This window comes from Diabrotica undecimpunctata, chromosome 10, assembly GCF_040954645.1.
Source record: "Diabrotica undecimpunctata isolate CICGRU chromosome 10, icDiaUnde3, whole genome shotgun sequence".
NCBI lineage: Eukaryota > Metazoa > Arthropoda > Insecta > Coleoptera > Chrysomelidae > Diabrotica > Diabrotica undecimpunctata.
In genome coordinates, this window is record NC_092812.1 from 44,263,476 (window position 1) to 44,278,926 (window position 15,451).

Here is a 15,451-nt window from a genome sequence, read left to right on the forward strand (position 1 = left end):
TTAACACTTATTATCTAGTAAACACAATTTTAACACCAATACTGGTTCGTCTATTTTACATGACATTAGTAGAAAGAAAAACTATTTGGGGTTGGATTTATTGGAAGTTTTGGAGATCACAAAGGAAACAAATGGAAACTTTCACTGTCTTAATACTCAAATTAATTTAAATTGTACTAAATTTAAACCTATTTTTAAAAATTTTATTGCAGCTTCACCTCGTAGTAGACCCAGCTAGGTTGTTTAGACTTCCTGCACTGAGTATACCCATTAAGAATTTATTAATTTCATACTGTGATCAACATTAATATTTTATTCTTCAACAATTTACAAAACTAGCTAGCTCAGGTTCAATTGATTTATAGTTGGCGTTAATTACACTCTCCATACCTCTACGTAATTTAGATATACCATCTCCACAGTTGTATATTTCAACATCTCCCACTGTTGGTCAGTTGGTCATGAGTAACGCTTTTACATATTAATTTTATCGTTCTCCCATTGACTGGGGGTTTAACTGAACTACTTGAATTATACCCTATTTATACACTGCTTTCAATTTTGGTTTTTTAATTTTTAGTATTTTAATTTCATAGTCAGATTTCTTCTCTTCTACAGTATTGATAGTGCCTGGTAGACCCTTTTATTGTAGTGAACCACCCACTGTCTAATAGATTGTTTGGTCTATTCCTTGCATTCATATTTTACGTCCACTTCAGTTGCTCTCAAACTAACACCCTAATTATTATAGACAGGTTTAAGTGTGAGATCTGGATTATGCAATCTGGTTAAAATATTCTATATGTCATATTTCATCAGTTGATTTCCTATAGTAGTCAGTTGGACCTTTGGTCAATGCTTAGTTACATAGAATTTTGAAATGTGCAGATCACATCTACATGATTGTGACTGCCCATCCAAGGTGTCATACGTCACATGTCACCTTAACATTTCCGTTAACACCGGGAGCCATTCTCTCTCCTGTTCCGACCAGAATGTAGCTTCGACTAATTTTTAAATAATTTTAAACTGTTTGTCCTTGTTTAGTGTAGTGTTATGTACAATTTTATGTTTATGACATTCTGCGATTGTTGGATAGCCCAAAATTGACGAAGTAAGTCTAAAACGTTAATCACAAAAAAAAACTTTTATCATCCATTAACTTCGAGTTTTTATTGAAGTTAATCAATTTCTTCATTTAAATAAACGTTTCTTGGCTTATTTCAGGTGTCCCTGAAGATGCTCTAGGAAGTGAAAGTACTTGGAAAAGATTTAATTAATAAAACTGTGCTCGATATCTGCCTTTATTTTATCAAAGTTCATTTATTCGAGCACAACCTTATATCAACTCAGTAAATAGATTACATCAAGTCAGCATAAAATATGGACTACAAATAGATATCAAAACAAGAAAGCTGGAATAATTAGGCCACATTACCAGAGGTGCATAATATTAGATATTAAGGCTCATAATGCAAGGTAAAATCAAGGGTAAAAGATCCATAGGAAGACGAGGAATTTCCTGGCTAGGAAATCTAAGAGAGTGGTATAGTTGCAGCTCAGTAGATCTTTTCAGAGCAGCTGCTAATAAGTTACGGGTAGCTGTGATGATAGCCAACCTCCGATACGAGAAGAAACTACAAGAAGGAGAAGGCCACATTATGCGTACTAATAAATACCGACTTATACTATTGATTTTAAAAGCTACATAAGATTGAGGGCAAGAGAGGACTTGGGCTCAGACGTATATCCTGGCTGTCCAATCTTAGGAAATTGACTGGTCTAACGTCAACTGATCTATTTCATATATAAAATATACGACTTTTAAAGCGTCTTTAAAAAATTCCCCAGAACCTAATTAACCGACGTAAATTTCTCAAAGTGGTTTTGAAAGCTTCTTTACTCTCCTATACGTAAAAAATTCATTATTTAGATATTAAATTTTGTAATTTTACGGACACAGCTGAAATGCAAAGTTATTATGCAGAAGTAGAAATATATCGATACCGTTAATTTTTATGGAATTGACTTCAGATTTTTAATACTCTTTACCTTATAGAACTGGGAAAAGAAATGGAAAACAAAAAGGTTGAAGTAGTAGCTATAACATAAACAAAAAAAAAGGAAGAGAAACCATGAATTTGGAAGACGGAGAATTACTAATATACAGTAGAGTAGAAGAGAAAAAGAGAGCCCAGGCAGGAGTAGCATGCATGGTAAAGAAAATATCATCAATAAAGTAGGGAACTGGAGATGAGCACAGAAGCAATTACAAACCTAATTATATGCAATGGACCTGATAAAGATGCAATAATAAACGAAAAAAAAAATGAATTCTGGGACAAATTAACAAGAAGTAATAAATTATTGTACAACGAAAATAGTAATCACAGGAAATATGAATGCTAGAGTGGTAAAAGAAGTAGAAAATGTAACAATGGTATAAGATCATACGGAAAGGACAAAATTAACAGTAATGGAAAACTAGTACTTGAATTTTTCTACTATTACTAGATAAGATCTCGAGAGAAGTCATATTAAGAAAAGGACAATCAATTATTGACTATATTAGAGGCAAAAAAACAGAGAGGAGCTGGATAATAGATGTAAGGGTTAGAAGCTATGAAATAGGCTGTAATCACTCCTTACTGGAAATCACATTTAACAGCAAAGGAATAGAAATAAAAAGCACAAAAGACAAGAATAAGGAAGGAAATAATTAAAATACATAAACTAAGGGGGGAAAACGAAAATCAGATATAAGGAGGAGTTAGAGGAGAAAATTGACAAATAAGAAATGACAAAAATAGTAGAAGAAGAATGAGAAAAATTTAGAAATGCTATGATAAATACAATGAAATAAGTATGTGGGACAACAAGAAATAATAGGAAGGGAAGCAAAAACCATGGTGGAATAAGGAGGTAAAAATCGAAATAAAAGAAAAGGAGAAATTGCGGAAAGAATACCTACAAGACCAAAGTCAACAAAAATATGGAAGATACAAAATACAGAGAATAAAAGCTAAAGGAATAGTCAATAATAAGAAAACGAAAAGATGGGACAAGTTTGGAGAAAAAAAAACGGAAGAAAACGGCAAAGAAAAAGTAAAATTGTTTTATATAACAGTGAAAAACGTACGAAGCAATAAAAAAATAAAATTAAAACAAATAATGAGCAAAAATACAACAATATTAACCGATGACAGGGATGTAATTGAAAGATGGAGAGAACATTTCGAACAACTGTTAAACGAGGAGCAAGGAAAGCAAAGAAAAATAAAAACAAAGTAATATCCCTATTATGTGTAGCAGCAAAACTTAAGGAAATAATAATAGAAAGAAAAATCAGGATAGAAATAGAACATAAACTAGAGGATGTACAAATCGGATTCAGAAAAGGGCATAATACACAGGGCCATATATTCAGTATGCAAGAGGTAATCAAGAAAGCCTTAAAGAAAAATAAAGAAGTTTATCTATGTTTTATAGACGTGGAAAAAGCATTTAGTTCAATCGAAAGGAAAACTATATGGAAGAGCCTGAAATAGAAACAAGTAAGTGAAGATATGATGGAAGCAACTAAAAGTATATATGAGAAAACAAAATATGCAATCGCAACCAATTAAAATAACGCGAGGAGTTAGACAAGGAGGTAGTTTAAGCCCAGTACTTTTTATAAATGTAATAGATGAGACAGTGAAATAATGTAAGGAAACTTTAAAAAAATACTGTATAGGTTGGAATCGAATGCAAATAATAAATGCAGAGATATGTGTATTTGTAGATGACATAAAATTATTTGCCGAAACATCAGGAAAACTGAAGCACAATTTAGAAAATGGAACTCAGAAGCAAAAAAATACAATCAATACAAAACATAATAAAAATAACAAGAAAAAAACACGGATGACCAAATCGAAGTGGTAATAGATCAACACAAAATAAAGCAGACAAACATATAGAAATACCTGGGAACAGTAATAAATAACAGAGGAAGCATCAAGGACGATCTCAACAATAGGACTGGAGAGTTCAGGAAAACTATTCTAGGGTCTAAATAGAGGATTCCTCAACAACAAAGAAATATCAAGGAAAACGAAGATGACGATATATGAAACAATATGCTGACATACGCTGACACGGAGCAGAAAACTGGATCTTAAACACAAGTCACCACAATAGGATACAAGCAGCACAGATGAAATATCTCAGAATAACGATAAGGGCAAGAAGGACAGACAGATTCAAAAAAGAAAGAAATAAGAAACAGACTTAAAATTAAACCGTTACTTGGCATAATAAAGGAGAAAAAATTAGCATGGTTCGGCCATATAACACGAATGGACTTTAACAGACAAGTGAAAAAAGTGTGGGAAGCTGAACCAATAGGGAAAAACAGAAGAGGCGGGGCAATAAAATAGTGGAACAGCGACATAGCAGAAATATAAAATAAGGGCTAATCATGACAAGAAGCAACACAAATGGCGAAAAACAGGAAAGAATGGAGAAAATTCATCAAAAGCTAGAATCAACTCCCTCGACACCTAACGGTAGAAAAAGAACGATTATGTATGTCTGTATGTAAAAAAATGTCCAAAGCATTATTATTAGACCTTTTTTTGCAAATTTACATTTCGAAACTCGGATTTTTTTTTAATTGTACAAGCAACTTGTAATAGAAAATCTAAACAAATATCAACTGAGCTAAAAAGTTTATTGTATATCTTAAAATACTAGTGTCTAGGATTATTTGACGATCTGGTGTTACTATGGAAATTAAAAAATAGCTGAAGGGTACGACCAGAATGTTGCAGAAATAGACCTTATTATTTCTTATACATTTTTTGATTAAAAATTGTAGATCTTAAAAAGTTCTTTAATTTAAATTTAAATTAATAAATTCAAATGCCCATCAAATATCCATGCTTTGAAAGCATGGATATTTGATGGGCATAGCCAAAGCTTTGAAATTAGGAGAGACAAATATTACGCAGAATTTATGGAGTAATTGAGTTTTCAGCACTTTCTCAATGATTGTACAGATTAAATCTGGCTGAAGTGAAGGTACATTTATGAAACGTTAATATCACGAATTAACACGTTGACGCACTTACATAAAGTATAACGTACATAAATTAAAAACATATTAAATTTGTTTTAAGATTATAAGAAAAACAACTCAATCGAAGTCATTAGTGCAAGTTGGTTGGTAAATTTTTTTAATAATGTATATATATATATATATATATATATATATATATATATATATATATATATATATATATATATATATGTACTTACTTATATATACTTACTTATATATACTTCATGACTAATAAAATGTAGATATAAAAACATCGCAGATATATAAGATGTTATAAAAGGAGCATTTTTATAAACAAAATTTAAAAAACAATGTTTACTTTTAGAATACAAAGCAGGGATGGGTATGAAGAAAAAAAATTATTTGGAAAGAGCAAAGCTACGAAGAGATCACCAAATAAGAGCGCTAACCAAAATGAAGATATGTTGCTAATAATGCCTAAAGTGTGTAAAGGCACTATGATATGATGAGCTAAATAAAAAAACCTGCCCAGGGAGCAAAAAGAGACTTTCATTGTATCAGACAGTTGAAGAAAAATAATATGAAGTTAGAGAAAGGACTCAAAGAAGCAAATGATAAAATAGAACGAATTGAGAAAAAAAAAGAACATAATAATTAAAGGCTTAACGCTGGAAATAAACGATAACAAGGATATTAAACACCAACTAGAACAATTCATCGAAACAAATCTTCAGGTAAAGATTAAACTGACATGACAAAAACGGAAAGAGAGATACAATCAATAATTAGGAAAATAGCAAAGGATGAAAAAGATAATGGAGATACAACAAAAGTAGGGTACATGAAATGTAGCGGGCTAAGAAACAATACATGAAGCCACAAATGATAATGAAGGAAAAATGTTCAACCTAGCATCTACAACCAATACAAATATAGTCAGTACAAAACAAAAACACAAAAGAGAACAGAAGATAACATAGATGATACCGGGAAGAACGGATGACAATCAAATAGACCATATGTTAATTTAGAAAAATTGGATACGAAGAGGACAAGATGTGACATCTTATAGAGGAGCAAATGCGAACACTGATGATATAGTATTAATAGCAAAATTAAAGATGAAAATAATCAAAACAAATACAGTATACTGAAGAATTGGGACAAAAACTGAGAAGATATAACAATGAAGATATAGAAAAGAAATGAAACAACATAGAAAACAGCTTAATAGAAACAGCAGAACAAATAGAAGGAACCCAAGAAAACAAAAAATCCAAAGCATGGTTTGATGAAGAATATCGCAAATAAAATCAAACTAAAAACCACGAAATAAACAAATGGCTAGAAAATGAAAGGCAGAAACAACTAGAACATTACCGAGCAGAAAAACACATGAAACTCTATAGACGAAAGAAAGAGACATGGATCTCTGAACAACTACAACAGTTAGAAATAAATCATAAGGATAACAGAAGACTGTTCTAATATATAAAATAGCAATACAGTACCAAAAAACAAGTATAAAAATAAACAAAAAAGATTGGGAGAAACATTTTACGAATCTATATAAAACCAGCCAAGAGGCATCTGCAGAAGACGAAGAAATAACAGATAATAGAGATGCAGAGGAAGACGATGCATCTACCAATCCAGAATTTATTGATTTTATAGAGCAACTAAAACTAAACAAAACTCTGGTGCCAGATAAAATTAACAACGAACTGATCATAAAAGGAGGAGAGGAGCTGTTAAAACGGATGTACAAAGTAATTGTCAAAATTTGGAAGAACGAAAACATGTCTGTAGAATGGAAAAACGTGCACATCACTCCAATTTTCAAGAAATCCAAATAAGTGCAACAATAGTAGAGTTATTATGTTATTGAACACAAAGTATAAAATCCTGACTATAATCATCAGAAACCGACTAAATAGTTACTTAGAAAAAAATATATGACACTATCAACAGGGATTTGGAAAAGGGTGATCAAAAATAGACACAATACATGTACTAACGCAAACAATCGAAAAAAGCAATGAACATGACATAGAGCTACACATATTGTCCATCGACTTTCAAACAGACACCAATTATTAAAAGAAATAAAAAGGATGGAAATACCAGCAAAGTTAAAAAGACTGAGTAGAATGACAATGAATGACTCATCAGCAAGAGTCAAAACAACCGAATGAGATGCAAACGAAATCAATATAAAACGTGTTGCAAGACAAGGAGATATTCTGTCAACGGCGCTATTTAATAGACTAGAAGGAGTAATCAGAGACGCAGAGATGAAAAAATCAATTATTCAAAGTTCAACACAAATCATAGGATACGCGGAAGACCTAGCATTAATGACAAACAAAAACTAGAAGAAAACCTTCTAAGGTTGGTAAGAGAAGCAAAGAACAGAGGACTATAAGAGAAGAATAAGTACAAAAGACGATGTAAACAGAATAACAGAAATAAAAATCGGTGAAAATAAATTCCAGGGAGTCGATTACTTTTTAAATACTTGAGGGTGTTAGTGGATGGCAAAAATGGAAAGAGTGCAGAAATATGAAGACCAAAAATACGATTGAAATACCAACTACTAGAGGATATATCAAAGAAGAAAGTTACAAATTGGAGACAAAAGATTCCGGACAACAGATAGACACAGCAAAAAAACATAAAAATCTTTGAAAAATAGCCTAAAAGATATATGCGGACTAATCCACCTCGTTAAATGGATTAAAAATGCTTACGGAATTGAGCAACCTATATTCTACCTAGAGTCATCTACGTTGATAGAGCAAAAAAAGATCTCAGAAAAATATGAGTTCGGGACAACAAACCACCTAAATGAACAATATGTATATTTTTAAAATATGTAATGACTTATTTACATTTTCGCGCTATCCATACACGGCATTAAAAAAGATTTAAGCTGATTCACAAAAACACCTTCTTGCAATATGACTCCAGTTATTTCGATTACATTAAAACATAAAAAAATTAAATTAAAAAATTACATTTAAATGTGTTTTAAAACTAAAAAATAGCTAATACATCATAACATTTGTGATTGCATTTGAATGTCCTATAGAAAGGAATGTAATAAATTATTCATTTCTGGATTGCAATATAAATCAGACAAAATCAGACCAAAGAATGAATTTATAAAAAGAACTCGGAAATAGGAGATTCCTAAAAAGCTAAATGAAACAGAAAACTTATAGGGAGTATTTCAAAGAAGTCGAAAAATTTAGAAGGGCATCATAAAAGGATTAAAATGGAGATTTCGTAATAAATCATGCCGTCATAAAAGAATAAAAACGTACTTCAAGGCCTACAGTTTGTACAGATACACAAAAGAGGCGGAAAAGAGTGAAAGGAAAATAGATTTTAAATAAAGATGGGAGTGCGGAGAAATTTCCAAATGGTACTTTATGCTGATGTTTCTATAGAATGTGCGTAAAATACAATTGTAAAGTTGAAAGTAATTTATTTGCCGTTTCGACCTCCAAGTCGGAAGCGTTTTCAAACTAAAAGTTATTAAAATCAAACAATTTGTTTCATGATATTTGAAATCCGACTGGGTGATCGAAACAACAAATAAAATGGTTTCCATTAAATAATTATATGTTACTCCCATCCTATAATAATTACAAAAGATGGAAAAATAGGAGAAGTAGACAAACTGGAAGAAGAAAGGGATTGAGATTGGAGTTCGGAGACATCTCCATTAATTCTTAGTTCCACACATGTATATTGTGATCATAAATACAGTACTAAATGAAAGGGCAAGTACTCTAAAAAAACATAAAGTGCAAGTCATATTTTCAAACCAGTTTGGTGGATCCAACGCCGCTGCAGGTGCATCCGCCCCAGCAATCATGTTTGGAGCTGGTACTGTTTCTTGTTCAACACTTGCTTCCACTGTGGGTACTGCAGCTTCAACCTCGTCGGGAAGAACATCTAACTGGATTTCATCCGGATTGTTATGCAAGTCCAATGGACCGGGTAGAGCTTCACCCATACCATTTGATTCCAATTTTGGAGCATTAGCATCAGAACCATCACACGGTATGTCTAGCTGGATATGACCTGGGTTCTTAGATACATTCAAATTATTAGGGATGGCTTGATCTTGAATTGATGTCTGTGGACCATCAGAAGCATCGGCAGGCATATCTACTGCGATGTGACTTGGTGCCTTGGGCAAAACCAATTGCTCATCAAGTGGTTGTTCAAAATTCTCTTTTTGGATTGCTAGCATTGGATCATGAGAAGTAACAAAACAATCAGATGGCACACTTACTTTTGATTTATTTGGATCTTGAGTTGAAGCACCTTGTTCGTCCATATTTTCTTCTTGGATAGGTGGTAATGAACGCTCAAAAAATACAGCCTCACCTTCTTCATCTGTTACCTCTCCATCCATATTATCAATGGGATCATGCATTCTTTTATACTCTGCTAATAGTTCTTCAACGGATAAAACTCTGGTCTGAGGAGACCCATCTATTTCGATTTCATCTTCGGTGCGACGTCTACGGAAAGAAGCTCTAACAAATTGTGGCATTTTAATCTGCATTAAGTTCTAGTAAAAATGAAAAAACTGTTGAACTAGCGATGTCTCGACCGTAGTATTAACTGAGCGCGTACTACTCGTATATTACTTGCCAAAAATCTTAAAGGTGGAGGTATTTTCGCTGCAACAACTGTCTTAAAACTGAACTTTTTTAAACAGACTGGGCACTATCACTTTAAAATAATCAGAAGATGTATCAACTTCTAGAACTATCTCACTAGTGAACTGGTTTTAAATAGACTGGACACTGCACCACTTCGAAGAACTTCAAGGGAGAAGATCTTTTTACTGGAACAACCAACTGAGAACTGAACTGGTACTACCAATAATCAGTCTTTTATAGATGCAAATAATCCCTTCCCTTGTTTCAAATTAATCGATATAGAAAATTGTAACTCTTCATAACTTTTTGCACACTTTTCATCCTTTTCTAGGGCATATTAATAGTGAAAGAAAAAGAATTGCTTTTGTAATCAAAAATGAATATATTCGTCGACTTTACTAATTCTCGTATCTCGTTTTTGTACAATCGTCCCAACAAAGATAATAATATAATACGATCTGTATGTATGTGATAAGTTTAAGTTTATAATCACTAATTATTTTGTAGGAGTTTTTATCTTCAACGGTATTATTTTAACTGATGTAACTGAAGTTAATAATGACAGGTGGCTTAAAAAAAGTGCCGTTAAAATTGATTCTTAAAATTATTATTTTTTAAATGAATATTTTATACATATGTATACCATATACTATAACGAATTGTAATAAAAATTACATTTTTTTGACATTTCTATATACAATTCGGAAAATATGTTAAAAAACTTCCTGGAATTAAAATGGGCATTATTTTTAGTCTAGGAACCAAGGTGGATCGTTGAGTATGCACTTTTATGTCCCCTCGGTACCTTGAAGTTTTTTATGTATTTTGGTGCCGTAGATTCGATCGTTGAATCATTGGGAATGAATGTCAATACAACAAAAACCAAATATCTTTGTATTGGAAACGAGTCAGATAACATAGACCTCGAAAACGGACAACATATTTCCTGCTGTCAGAGCTATGACTACTTGGGTGTTGCCTTTGACAATACAGGAACTGATAAACGGGAAATAGAAAAACGAATCACTCAAACAAAGAAAATCTTAGGATGTCTCAATGGTATACTGTGGAGTAAAGAGATAACGAAAGGAAGGAAATTTAATATATATGAGACCATGATTAAAACTACTCTTCTTTATGGCGCTGAAACATGGAGAATTAGTGAAAAGAACAAAAAGCGAATAGAAGCAGTAGAGATGGATGTAATGAGAAGATCTTTAGGTATTTCCAGACGAGACCGAATCAGAAATGATGTAATAAAACAACGTATGGGAATAGAAGGAAATATAACTCAAGATATAGAGAAGAAACAATTAAGGTGGTATGGGCATGTTCAACGGATGCCAGCATCAAGACTCCCCAAAAAAGTAATAGAATGGCAACCGATAGGTCGACGGAAAAGAGGAAGACCCAGATTAGAATGGCAACACGGCGTAAACAAGTCCATGAGCGAAAGAAATTTAACAACAAACGACTGCGAAGATAGGAAGAGATGGTGTTTAGGTATCGGACAACGTCGAAAGACGTTCTAAACCGATGTGTATATAGATTCGATTGTTCGAGGGTAACAGGCTGAAAACCACTCAGATAATTTTTTATTAACAATTTAATTGTTTAAATTTAATGATTGTATATCTTAAACTATTGGAGATATTTAATTTTACAAAAATGAACATTGTCCCTTTTGAAAAAATTAACAAAAAGGCGTTTGATCTGATTGTTAGAACCGGAGTTATAACAAATTTCGTGAAAAACAATTGGGCTATTCCAAGTATAACTTAGCTTTCATTTTAATTTTTATTAATAAAAAAAATATAACCAATAAACATTAAAAATGCCAATAAAAAGTTGCGAATTAATTTGTTTATAAGAGATTTAAACAAAATTAAGCTATAAACTTTGAAAATCTGGTTAATGAAAGGTGTAGAACAACTAAAAACGAACATTTTACGCTTTGATAAATGTTTTTATGTTAATTTTTGATCAAGATATGGAACTTTTAATATCACACTCTAAAGCCCACCACACGCGTTCCAACGCCGCACTACGATTTTGTCGAATGCTACAGAATTTAACGTAATTTGATCGTGGCACCATTCGACCAAATCGGCGCGATTTGAGGGCAGACAAACAAGTCAGTCTGCAGCAGTATGACAGAGTTGGTTGGGTCGTAAATTTGATCGTGTATATTGTGTCAACGATAAAATTGTATGACTGCAAAAAAATCATTTGCTGGTAAATTTCGAAAATGGCTTATAGCTAGAAGTTTTTAAGAGATTTCTTTGACATTTATAAAGAACAAGACTGTCTTTGGAAAAAAAAATCGACATCATATCATGATAAAACCTCTAGAAAAGCTATGTAAAGCTGGTTTGGGCTTTGGTTGCTAAATTTCAAGAAGTGAAAGCAGATACTAATAAAGAGTTGCTAAAAAAGACTAATAATTTTCAAACATGTTATAAAAGGGAATTAAAATTATCTGGATATAATCGCAATTCTTCTAATAAATGTACGTGATAGTATGTATGTCTTTTCAGCAACCAATCTTTGCACCACCATCTACGTTTCTTGTATTTTTTTCGTTTATACAAAGAGCAAGAGTTGCTAAAAGTATATCGTTGTCCGATATGCTTTTGATTTGAAAGTAAAACTCATACTGCAAAATCGGTACGTGTGTGTTCCCATTCGTTTTTCAACATTATTGCGCCGTTGGAACGTAAGTGGCAAGCTTAACACGCGCCATCAGCTCGCGTACGCGTAAACCACGCGCGTAAATCAATTTTCAATATCTCGGCAAAAAATTAACATAGAAACATTTACCAAAGTTTAAAATGTTTGTTTTGAGCTGTTCTGATGTGTTTTAATCTTCATTAACCAAATTGCCAATGTTTACCGCTCAATTTTATTTAAAACAGTTATAAACAAATTAATTCATCATTTTTTTAGAATTATAAAGAATATGCATCACTAAATTTACATGGATTTTACGTATTTATTGGTCTTTATTCGCTGCGAACTGACCGTGCGCCTCAGAGCGCGTGATTAAAAGTTCCATATCTTGGTCAAAAATTAACATGTTTCCATGTTAATTTTTGGCCAAATCTTAAAATATTCAATTTGATTTATTTTATAACTTTCATTAGGCAGATTTAAGTTTACAGTTTAATTTTATTTAAATCTCATATAAATAAATTCTCAACTATTTAGCGAAATTTTTAATGTTAAAATTGTTATAACTTTTTTATTAATGAAGATAAAGTAATCTTGCAAAGTTATCTTAAGAATTACGGGATTTTGAAAGTTAATCACACGTACGAAAGCTAAGTTATACTTAGAAAATCCATCGAATGCCTATGTTTAATTGTTTTTCACGAAATTTGTTACTTAAAACATCCAATCTGCGCAACAAAAAACACAAAAAAAAACATGAAGATACCAAGGGGACATAATAGTGAATACTCAAATCTCCCTGGCTTCTTAAGTATATTAGGCGATGAAACGAAGGACTAAACTTACCGATTTTTCGCAGCAAGATCGCTGTGAAACTTTTGCATTCGATTCGGGAAAGTGTCAGGAGAGTTTGTGAACAAAATTTATGGTGGTAAATTGAAAACTACATTTTGTGCATAGGAAAAATGCATTTCCAAAGTGTAAAAAAATGAAAATTTTGCAACAATGAAAATATCGACAGGAATGAGTTTTATTTTATTACTCGGAGGTTTTCGAGGCCGCTGAACACGAATATCGTACTCGAACTACTTGGTGTCCTAGTCCCCTTGAGTTTTATGTTATTTTCATTCGTTGAGGTCGCTGAACACGAATATTATAACGACAATGATTCTTGATCTACCTAGTTCCTAAAGTGAGCCTCGTCTGCTGAAGTGTTCAATCTTCAATCACATTTAGTCAAAAGTCATACTCGGGGTTTTTCGAGGTCTATGAACACGAATATTATGACAGCGATGATTCTCGAACTTCCTGGAGCCCAACGTGGACCTCGTCACCTGGAGTTTTATGTTATTTTTATTCTAAATCAGTCAAAAGTTATTACTGGTGGTTTTTGGGGTTGCTGCAGTGACGGCTCCTAAGTTAAATTATCAGTGGGGCACTATTATTTTGAGCGGCAAATACGAAATTATGATAAATATTGCTAGCTTAATTTTCACAGCAAACTTACCCATATACCTGAGGATTCTAGTGAATAATCCTGGTTTATTAGTAGATATAAGTTCACAATACTTCCAAGCACATCACCACACAAATATAAAAAATTGTTTTATACCCTGAACGGTTTCTGATTAACACTATTGTATGTTAGACGTAGGATTTATAATTAAGTTTAATGTGACATGTTTTCTGCCTTACAAAATAGTCAATGACGAGTACATTTAAATTGTGGCAGTTGGATATTAATTATTTTTCAATGTATAGGATCGCTAGACCGAATATTCTTCTGAGATCGTATTCTGCAGAAATGTTTTTATCCTCTTTAAGAGTTGAAAAGGATTTCTTTGCTTCTACTGTTGTGATAGGAGTTGTGCATGCAATGCTAATTCATTTTCTGGACTCTGAAAACAAATGTGTAAGATTGTTTTCAACAAAAACTACAAATAATGGTACAAGACCACTCGCCGTTCCAAAGTCAGCACTATCGAATAGTACACATAACTCGGATTTTAATTTGGTGCCATCTACAAATGGGTAATGTTGCAAAGCAATCTTCAGTTTTTCTTCGGAAAAAGTAAGGTTGTGTTCAGGAAATAATATTTGGGATAGAATAGTACCGAAAGAGTTAAATGGGCCGTAAATGAAAATTGATCCTCAATAGTGACCCTTATTAGATCACAAATTTCCTTCGCCGACACGTTGTTATTTTCCTGGGTTCGTTTCCTTTTTCCATCATTATTATCTATTTCGGATAATTTGAATTTGATTTTTAAATTCTTATATAAATATTTGAATTCTTGCAGGATCTACAGCTCTCAATATTGCTTTTGATTATAAAGAATCTCAACGTGCGGCATAATGTTATTAAAGAAATTTTGCCAGTGTAAAAACAATTCGTCTTTCAATAACATAAGTTAGCCCAAAGGTTGTTGAAAGGTTTGAGTGTTAGCCCAAATTAACTTATTATGAGTAGTGTTTAATTTTAAATTATTGAGTTGCTCCAAAATACACTTAATGCCCTCTGCATTATGCAAATCAGGTAAAAAATATCTCCAAAATCGTTTAAAGATTTGGTTACCAAAGGTATATCTCAAAATAAAAACCATTTTATCTTTAACCGAAGCGTCCGTAGTCTTATCAGCCCCGATTGCCACAAAAAGAGCCACTTCTACCTCTTTGCTTATTAATCTACGAGTGACATATAACATTAAATACAGCAGTTCGTTTTGAATAGTTTTTGAAGTTCCCAAAAAGGTTTTATTATTTTCTTTTAAATATTTTTGTAATATAGTGTCAACTTCTCCCATTAAGTTTACACGTCCCCGAAATACTACAGGATTCGTAGATGTCAAACTTTCATCATTACTTCTTAGAATTAATTCAAACGTTCTGCAAAATTTAATTTACTAGATTATTTTATTTAAAACATACCTGTTTTGGCCACTACCTCGTTGTGTTCCTTTATTCTAAAAGCTGAATCTAACTGTGATTGAATATTTAGTGATCATAATAATTGGTATTCAATACAATAATGGAT